Source organism: Canis lupus, chromosome 24 (assembly GCF_011100685.1).
Source record: "Canis lupus familiaris isolate Mischka breed German Shepherd chromosome 24, alternate assembly UU_Cfam_GSD_1.0, whole genome shotgun sequence".
Classification (NCBI taxonomy): domain Eukaryota; kingdom Metazoa; phylum Chordata; class Mammalia; order Carnivora; family Canidae; genus Canis; species Canis lupus.
In genome coordinates, this window is record NC_049245.1 from 17,440,866 (window position 1) to 17,449,454 (window position 8,589).

The window sequence follows — 8,589 nt, forward strand, 5'->3', positions numbered from 1 at the left end:
TCAGTAGTCCTTGAGGATGCTCCATTGTTGCCTGGAAAGGAGGGAGAAAAAGGATCCCATGCAACATGGTGGGCAGGGAAGGTGAGTACCAGTTGGTTCACCTCTCAGCTGGGAATTTGTTTGTATGATGGAGAGGAAATTGGGTAGCAGCTGACTTGGCAACTTTGATGGGCTTTTAGATAATAATGAGCTATTGTGAATAAATGCCAAGAAATACCAATCTATACTGATTATTGTCAATGGCTAATGGGAGTGCCAGACTAGATTAAAAGTTTCATCATGGGGCTCATTTAGAGTTCTAATAGTGTGTAAGTTTGTAAGTATTTTCCCAATTCAACTGTAAGGTTTTCGAGAGAAGGCCTTTACATTTATATTCAAGACCTGTCTCAGTTTGAGCTCCCCCCAGAAACAGAGACTAAGATAAAAATGTGGGTGCAAATGGTTTGTTTGGGAGATGGTCTCAGGAAGCACTGACTGAATAGGGAACTGAGATGAAGAAGGCAAGCAGCAAAAAAGGATAATCTATTGACCAAGCTAGTTTTTCTACTTCCTGGGTGTCTTGCCTTTCTTTTACATTATTAATTATTCTGCAAATCTTTGATTATTCTTGTCTGTATGCTCATCATTATGTATTTTTAAAATAAAAACAGTTTATTAAGATATGATTCACATGTCACAAAATTCACCATTTTAAACATACAAGTCAATGTTTTTCAGTATATTCACAGACCTGTACAACTTCCCCACTAGAATCTTTTCATCACCCGGACTCATTTGTGGTCACTCCTCATTCTGCCCTACCCCCTTAGAAGTTACTAGTCTCCCTTCTGTCTTTATGGATTTGCCTTCAAAAGGGAGAGTGTTTGCAAATCATTTATGCAATAAGACTTGCGTCCAAAATATCACAAGTACTCAAATTTAACGATAAAAAGATGAATAAACCAATTAAAACATGGGTAAAGAATTGGAATTGACATTTCTTCAAGAAAAATATACAAATGACAAATAAGCACATGGAAAGATGCTCAACACCATTAGTCATTAGGGAAATACAAATCACAACCACAATGAGATACCACTTTGTATCCGCTCAGACAGCTATTGTAAATAGAAATAGTAAAACATGTTGGTGAAGATGTGGAAAATTCGGAATCTTCATACATTGCTGCTGAGCTTATAAAATGTCGCAGCCACTTGGAAGAGTTTGAAAGTTCCTGAAAATGTTAAACTGAAAGTTGCCATATGGCCCAGCAATTCCACCCCTAGATACATGTTCACGAGAAATAAAAACATATGTTCATGCTAATGCATGTATATGACTGTTCATGGCAGGATTGTTAATAACAGTCAAAAAGTGGAAACAATACAAGTGTTCATCAATGATGAATGCATTAAAACAAAGGGGTGTATCTATACAACAGAATATTGTTTGGCAACAGAAGGAATGAAGTACTGACACTTCATTTCAATGCCACAACATTGAAAACATGCTCAGTGAGAGAAGCCAGATATTCAATTCTATGTATCAGTTCCAAAAGACCTCACCTTGTGTGATCGCAAGTTGTTCAGTTTTGGTATGCTAACTTTCCTCATATGAAAAATGGGAATTATAATACTAATCTCAAAGGGTTATTATAATATTAGCAAGTGGATGCAAAGTGCCTAGCAGGATGACTGGCACTGGAAAGCATGCAAGGGGCAGTGTGGTGATAATGCTACTGTCATCGTTTGACACAGGACTAGACATAGCAGATGCTTCAAAAAGACATTTGACAGCTGATGTTCAGCTCCAGGGAATTCCATGGTTGGCTAAAATTATGGGACACATCTGAACCAAAACCATGAGTCCAGCCTCTGTTGGGCAGGCAGAAAAACACTTTCTAATTTCCTGATCTGATTGCCCTGCTTGAGCTGCCCTCTGATGAGATGCCACACATACTCCTCCGCAGAGTGACAGTGGCCACCAACCGGACTTAGAAAAATATCCTTCAAGAAATGAAAAAGTAACATAACAAGTTCCAAGAAGATTTGAATCTTGTCTCCTGGAAAACTGCGTTTTGGGTTTCTTTCTTCCTCTGGCATTTGGTTCTATGGAATCTTTCTACCCTTTCCCCCAAATTTAAACAGCATAGTTTTATGGAACAATTGGCCTGTGGAAGACCTCTCAGGGGAATAGTTTGTGAGCCAAGGCATGCTTGCCATGGTAACTGAGTCCCCAAAAGACAATATCCCTAAAAGACATCTCCGTTTTCCTTTTCTCTGGGCCTGGTTGGAGTAGATACTTTAAGAGATTTTCTGCAATAACACGTACCTCCTTGCACAGTAAATACCTATCCAACAAAGTACCCGGCACTCAGGGACATGTTGTGGGTGTGCACAGAGTTAGGTTTTAACAATCAACAAAGATCCAGGGCACTTTAAAATGTCTGTCCTCTGATTTGGAAAAGAATAGGAAGAAGAAGGAGAAGTAGGAGAAAGAGAGGAAGAAGGAGAAGAAAGAAAAGGAGGAGGAGGAGGGGAAGGAGGAAAAAAGAGGAGGAGGAGAAAGAGGAGAAGAAGGAGAAGGAGGAAGAGGAGGAATGGATGAGGAAGGAGGAGAAGGAGAATGAATAAGAACTGAAAGGTTCAGGACACCTGGGTGGCTCAGTAGCTGAGCATTTGCCTTTGGCTCAGGGCATGATCCTGGGATCGAGTCCCCCATCAGGTTCCCCACAGGGAGCCTGCTTCTTCCTCTGCCTGTCTCTGCCTCTCTGTGTCTCTCATGGATAAATAAATAAAACCTTAAAAAAAAAAAAAAAAAAGGAAAGGTTCTGCTTAGGAAAAAGAATAGAATCCTCTTCTCTAAAGATGAACCTGAATGAGCTGAGGAGAATGAGGGATTGGGAAGATCCAGGAACCCTAGGTTTGAGCAAACTCTGAGCCTGCCTCACAGTGCGATCTTGGGTAGGTCCCTTCACACTCTGACCTCACTTCCTTATTAATGAAATGAAGGATTTCAGCTTTGTTGTTTCTGGGTCCCTTCTGCTTCCAATGTACATGTTTCCCCCACTGTGACTTAGAAACTTGGGGAATAACTTCTTGTTGGAGGAAAGCATATTGATATCCCAGGTTTCATTTGTTTGTTTCTCCAAATTTGTAATGCCATCACGACTGAGGTATTTTACCATTTGAGAGATAAGAAAGGCATTGAGTGGTGAAGGGACTTGACCAAGGTCACAGCTAGTAAATGGAAGAATGGTGACTGGGTGCTCAGGTGGGACATGAATAACCAAAAGTCAAGTTGCTAATAAGACCCTTGATGAAATTTTGGGTCATGTTTTTACTCATTTGCTCACTCTCACCCACTGAGCCCTTCTCTCATGATCTCACAGTGGGGGGCAGTGTGGGCCACAGTGTGAGTTAAGCCCTGGACGAGGTGAGCACGGATCCTGATGGAGCACGAGGGAAGGACAGGGGGCATTAGTTTCTAGGGAAGTCTCCTCTGGAGGAAGAGAGATCAGAGTTGAACCTTGAAGAGAAGGGGGCAGAGCAAACAGGGGGCTGGCTTTGGAACTAAAGAACACACAGCAGTGGCAAAGGTCCAGATTCCACATGCAGCTCTGAGACTGTGAGCTCCTGTGGCGGCTGAGAGAGAGTTGGGGCAAGAGATGGTGGCAGGATTTGGCAGGACTTTGTCCTGAAGGCAATTGATGGCGGGGTGGGGGGGTGGGGGGGTCCTCTGGGGAGCAATGATGAGTGTTAAGGAGGAGAAGCATATGGTCAGGTTTGTACAGGGTGCTCCAAAAGTCTTGGTAGAGTTTTAAGCTTTAAAAACATGAGACGTATAAAGGCTACAAACTTTCCCAAAGAAACCATCAGGGGGGATCCCTGGGTGGCGCAGCGGTTTAGCGCCTGCCTTTGGCCCGGGGCGCGATCCTGGAGACCCGGGATCGAATCCCACGTCGGGCTCCTGGTGCATGGAGCCTGCTTCTCCCTCTGCCTGTGCCTCTGCCTCTCTCTCTCTCTCTCTGTGTGACTATCATAAATAAATGAAAAAAAAATTAAAAAAAATAAAAATAAAATAAAAAAGAAACCATCATTTGTAAGCTTAATTATTCAAATTGCTTTTGTCTTCTTTTGTGAATTTTGTTGGAATAAATGCCCTTCGAGCAGACTGGGGGAAGCTCGTTTCTATTCCTAGTTTTTTGACGCAATGTGTTAAATTAGTTTCAGGTGTAATCCTAGCCATATTTAAATCCTGTGGAGAATGTTGGTATTTTTGTTGTAGTAGGTCACTGATCCGGTTGGATTCAGATTGTACTTTCTGACCTGGCTTCCATGGGCTGTGGTTCCAATGTCAGTCCTGTTTTCAAAGCCTTGGCAGTGTCCAGATATGCTCTATGTATGTGCTGCTAGGTGACCAGTCTGGGATTTGGACTGTAGTCTTCCCTTTAGTTCAGCTCTCAAAGTCTGTGGAATGCTATTTAGGATTAGATATGCACATGCGCAGCAGGGGGATCGCAACAATTAGGGGGATTACTTTTATACACTTCATGCTCCCTGTGACTTCCCTGAAAGCTTCTGGTTGCCTGGGGATTCCCTTTTTAGTCCTATAGCCAGAAAAATGGGGCTTTATTTTGCTCTGTTACATGCTTCCTGAAACTGAGCCCATTTCTGGTGGAAGAACCGAGAAAAAAAAGAAAGGCAGGTAGGGTTTCCCCACCTTTTTGGGACCACAATACCTTTGACTAGAAAGGAAGGTTATCCTTCCTTCCTTCCTTCCTTCCTTCCTTCCTTCCTTCCTTCCTTCCTTTTTCTTTTTCTTTTTCTTTTTCTTTTTCTTTTTCTCTTTCTCTTTCTCTTTCTTTCTTTCTTTCTTTCTTCTTTCTTTCTTTCTTTCTTTCTTTCTTTCTTTCTTTCTTTCTTTCTTCTTTCTTTCTTTTTCTTCTTTTTAAAAGATTTTATTTATTTATTCACGAAAGACACAGAGAGAGACATAGGCAGAGGGAGAAGCAGGCTTCCTGTGGGGAGCCTGATGCGGAATTTGATCCAAGGACCCCAGGATCACAACCTGAGCCAAAAGCAGATGCTCAACCACTGAGCCACACAGGTGCCCTGGGTTACTCTTTCTTAAAGTATTAGATTCCTGTGTAGCCACCCCCTTGCCACCTGTATCACGGCTCCTGCCACCATGGAATAGTGTGTAGATACTTGAATATGAGAGAATGGAGAAAGGAAACATCAGGGGATTTCCCCATTCTCTGAGTGTTGGGAGACATTTCCCACTTCTCTCTCAAGAACTAGAGGGCTTGGGGCACCTGGGTGGCTCAGCAGTTGATCATCTGCCTTTGGCTCAGGGAGTGATCCTGGAGTCCTGGGATCAAGGCCCACATCAGGCTCCCTGCATGGAGCCTGCTTCTCCCTCTGCCTGTGTCTCTGCCTCTCTCTCTGTGTCTCTCATGAATAAATAAATAAATAAATAAATAAATAAATAAATAAATAAATATCTTAAAAAAAAAAAAAAAGAACTAGAGGGCTTCTCCTGAGTCTCTCTGTTGACACCAATTGGATCTCAAGCCACATTGCATTCTGGCCAAGGGGTTCTGGGGCAGGGTGGTAAACTCACTGCCAGCTTGGTATAATTTCAAATGCTAATCTTTCCCATCAATCTGCTATAATTGACTTTTTAGAGTCTTCAAATAGTTGTTCTATGAATGCTGCCCAGGTTTTTTAGTTGTACTCTGTGGCAGGGACATTTTGGCATGAGCTTACTCTGTCTTGTCTGGATCCCTGAAAGATAAATTTTTAATTTTAATTTTTTGTTTCAGTGAGCATTTACTATTTTCAACCAGAAGCATAATGGGTAGCAAAACTATTTGCTTGTGCACATATGGTATCTGCCGTAGTACACAGTTTGCCCAACCACAGGTGGTGGACAGCTGCTAAGAGGTTGGTCATCCCCAGAGAACTGGGTGACATTCTTCAAAAGCAGAGAGTAAATATTTTGGGTTTTGCAGGCCATTTGGATTCTATTTCAGCTATTCAACTGTATTGTTATAGTGTGAAAGTAGTCACAGACAATATGTAAATCAATGAGCGTGGCTGTGTTCCAAAAAAAGATTCTTTGCAAAAACAAGCAATAGGCTGGCCTTGCCCTGGGGGTTGTAGTTTGTTGACCACTGATCTGAGAGATCAGGTCCAGTTGATAGCAGTTATCTTCCTCTGTAGTGAATTCCTTTATCCTTCTGTTTTGACCACCCTGGAGCAAGGGTTTCTATCCTGGGAGTTCATGATCTCAGAAAAGAAAAAAAAATTATCTTTATTTTTACTAATCTATAAATTAAATTTATAATTTAATTTAATTTCTAAATTCTAGCATTTCATTTTATCATGAATGCAGGCAACAAAAGACAGTAGTATTAACAGTACCTGTGACTTTGTTACCAATAGAAACCACAGGTCTTATAGCACATCGTATCAGTTCTTGTAGATATTCTGAAATATTGTTTATGCTCATCACTGTTTCATAACCAGGGAAATTCTCCCATCTGTCACTAGGCTTTGTTCTGAGTATTAAAAAATTATTACATGTTACATATCACACCATAGATGGTGATGGGCCTGCTATCCCAGAGTTCTTGGCTCTTGCTTATTCTTTTTTAAGATAATTTATTGAGGTGAGGCTCACATAACATAGAATTAACCATCTTAAGGTAACTGATTCAGGTATTTAGTACATTCACAACATTGTACAACCACCACCTTTAACCAAATATTTCCAATCACTTGGAAGTTAAACTCCTTACCCATTAAGGAATCTCTTCTCATTTCTCCTCTTTCCCCATCCCCATATCTATGGATTTATCAATTCTGGATATTTCATATAAGTGGAATCATACAATATATGATCTTTTGTGTCTGGTTTCTTTCACTTAGCATCATGTTTTGAAGACTCATTCATATTGTACTATATTGTACCATCAGTACTTTATTCGTTTTTGCACTAAGATGGCATTCCATTATATGTATGTACATCAATTTGTTTATCTAGTCATCCATTGGTGGATGGCTGCCTTGTTTCCATCTTTTAACTATTGTGAATAGTGCTGCTATGAGCATTGTGTACAAGTGGACTTGCTTGAGTACCTGTTTTCAATATATATATATTGTTAGAAGCACACTATGGTAGTTAATATTATCTTTTCAAGAACTCCTGTTGTGAGCATTAAACGAAGTGTGGGCTTTGAGTCTGTGAGCCCAGATTCACATACATAGGAAGAAAAAAGCAAACCGTGATCCATGTACATAGATGAAAACTAACGGCTCATGGTTAATCACATTGTTGTGTTTACCAGTCTACAAACCTAGAAGCCAGAAGTCACATGTCTTTTAGGTCTTTCCAGATGTCCCATGAGGTATGTGTACTTTTTTTTGATGTTGAGCAACCTCATCATCCTTCAACTTCTGGTTGGTCACACTAATCCCTGAGACTTCAGGAAACATAGAAGGGTCAGGAAGATTTCATTCTCTATGCCATATATTACCTTCATCAGTGTTGACACTGGATGAATTCTGGATAGATTTTTTCAACATGTATTCAATGAGATCAGTCACACTTAACCCAACAGCCCAGTTGATGCATCCTTTTAGCTTAATGACATCATAGGTACTTTCAAACATCATCTTATGCACTTCCTTCCAATTTTCACTGTCGTTGTCTGTTTCCATTTCTGGATTCAGTTCCTGAGAGAAACACTTGCCACATTCACTCCGCTCCACGCAGCCACACTTGAGTCACCATGTTCTCCCAAAATCTATCCATGGCAGCTGCTGGAATGAATGCCAAGTTTTTCAGGCATAAGACAGTGAAATCTAGCAGAATCTAGATTATACCCACTTCCAATCACACAGTTCTTGGGTAGTCCATTTGGTTTCCAGGTAACATATGTGATAATACCCACAGGGTTGGAAACTACAATTATGATTCAATTAAGACTGTACTTGACTATCTGACAAATAATGATTTTGAAGACATTATCATTCCTCTGTACCACACTGAGATAGCTCTCTCCCTCCTGCTAGTGGACTCCTGTAGTTACCACCACAATCTTAGAACTGGCGATCACAGAGTAATCTTTATCTGCCACAATTTTAGGTGTCTGAAAAAATAAGCTCCCATGTTGCAAATCCATCATTTCTCCTTTGAGTTTATCTTCCAAAATATCCAAAGGGCAAGTTCATGAGCCAGAGACTTTCCTAGAATGCTGATGGCATATGCCATACCAACTTGTCCAATGCCCACTACAGTGATCTTATTGTTTGGGATGGTTGCCTCTTCTTCTGTGACTGGTACAATCAGTTTTTCCTTAAGAGTTGCCATTGTCCAGAATGAGCACTTGGTGTTATGCTATATGTTGGCAAATTGAACTCCAATAAAAAAAATAAATAAAAAAAAGAGTAGCCATTGTGCCTAGGAAAGAAACAGCTGTAAGAGCCATGCAACAAGACGATACCAGCTGCATGAGCCTCCTTGGGCACAGGATCTGCTGAACTTTTTTTTTTTTATTAGACCTAAGAATGAAATTATGGGGTCATATGGTAATTTTATGT

The 8,589-nt window shown here is 40.8% G+C and overlaps 1 pseudogene; it reads right to left on the minus strand.

The window, feature by feature from the left end:
• Positions 1-7,357: 7,357 nt before the first annotated feature.
• On the minus strand, positions 7,358-8,359 carry LOC100687359 (annotated as a pseudogene).
• Positions 8,360-8,589: the final 230 nt, after the last annotated feature.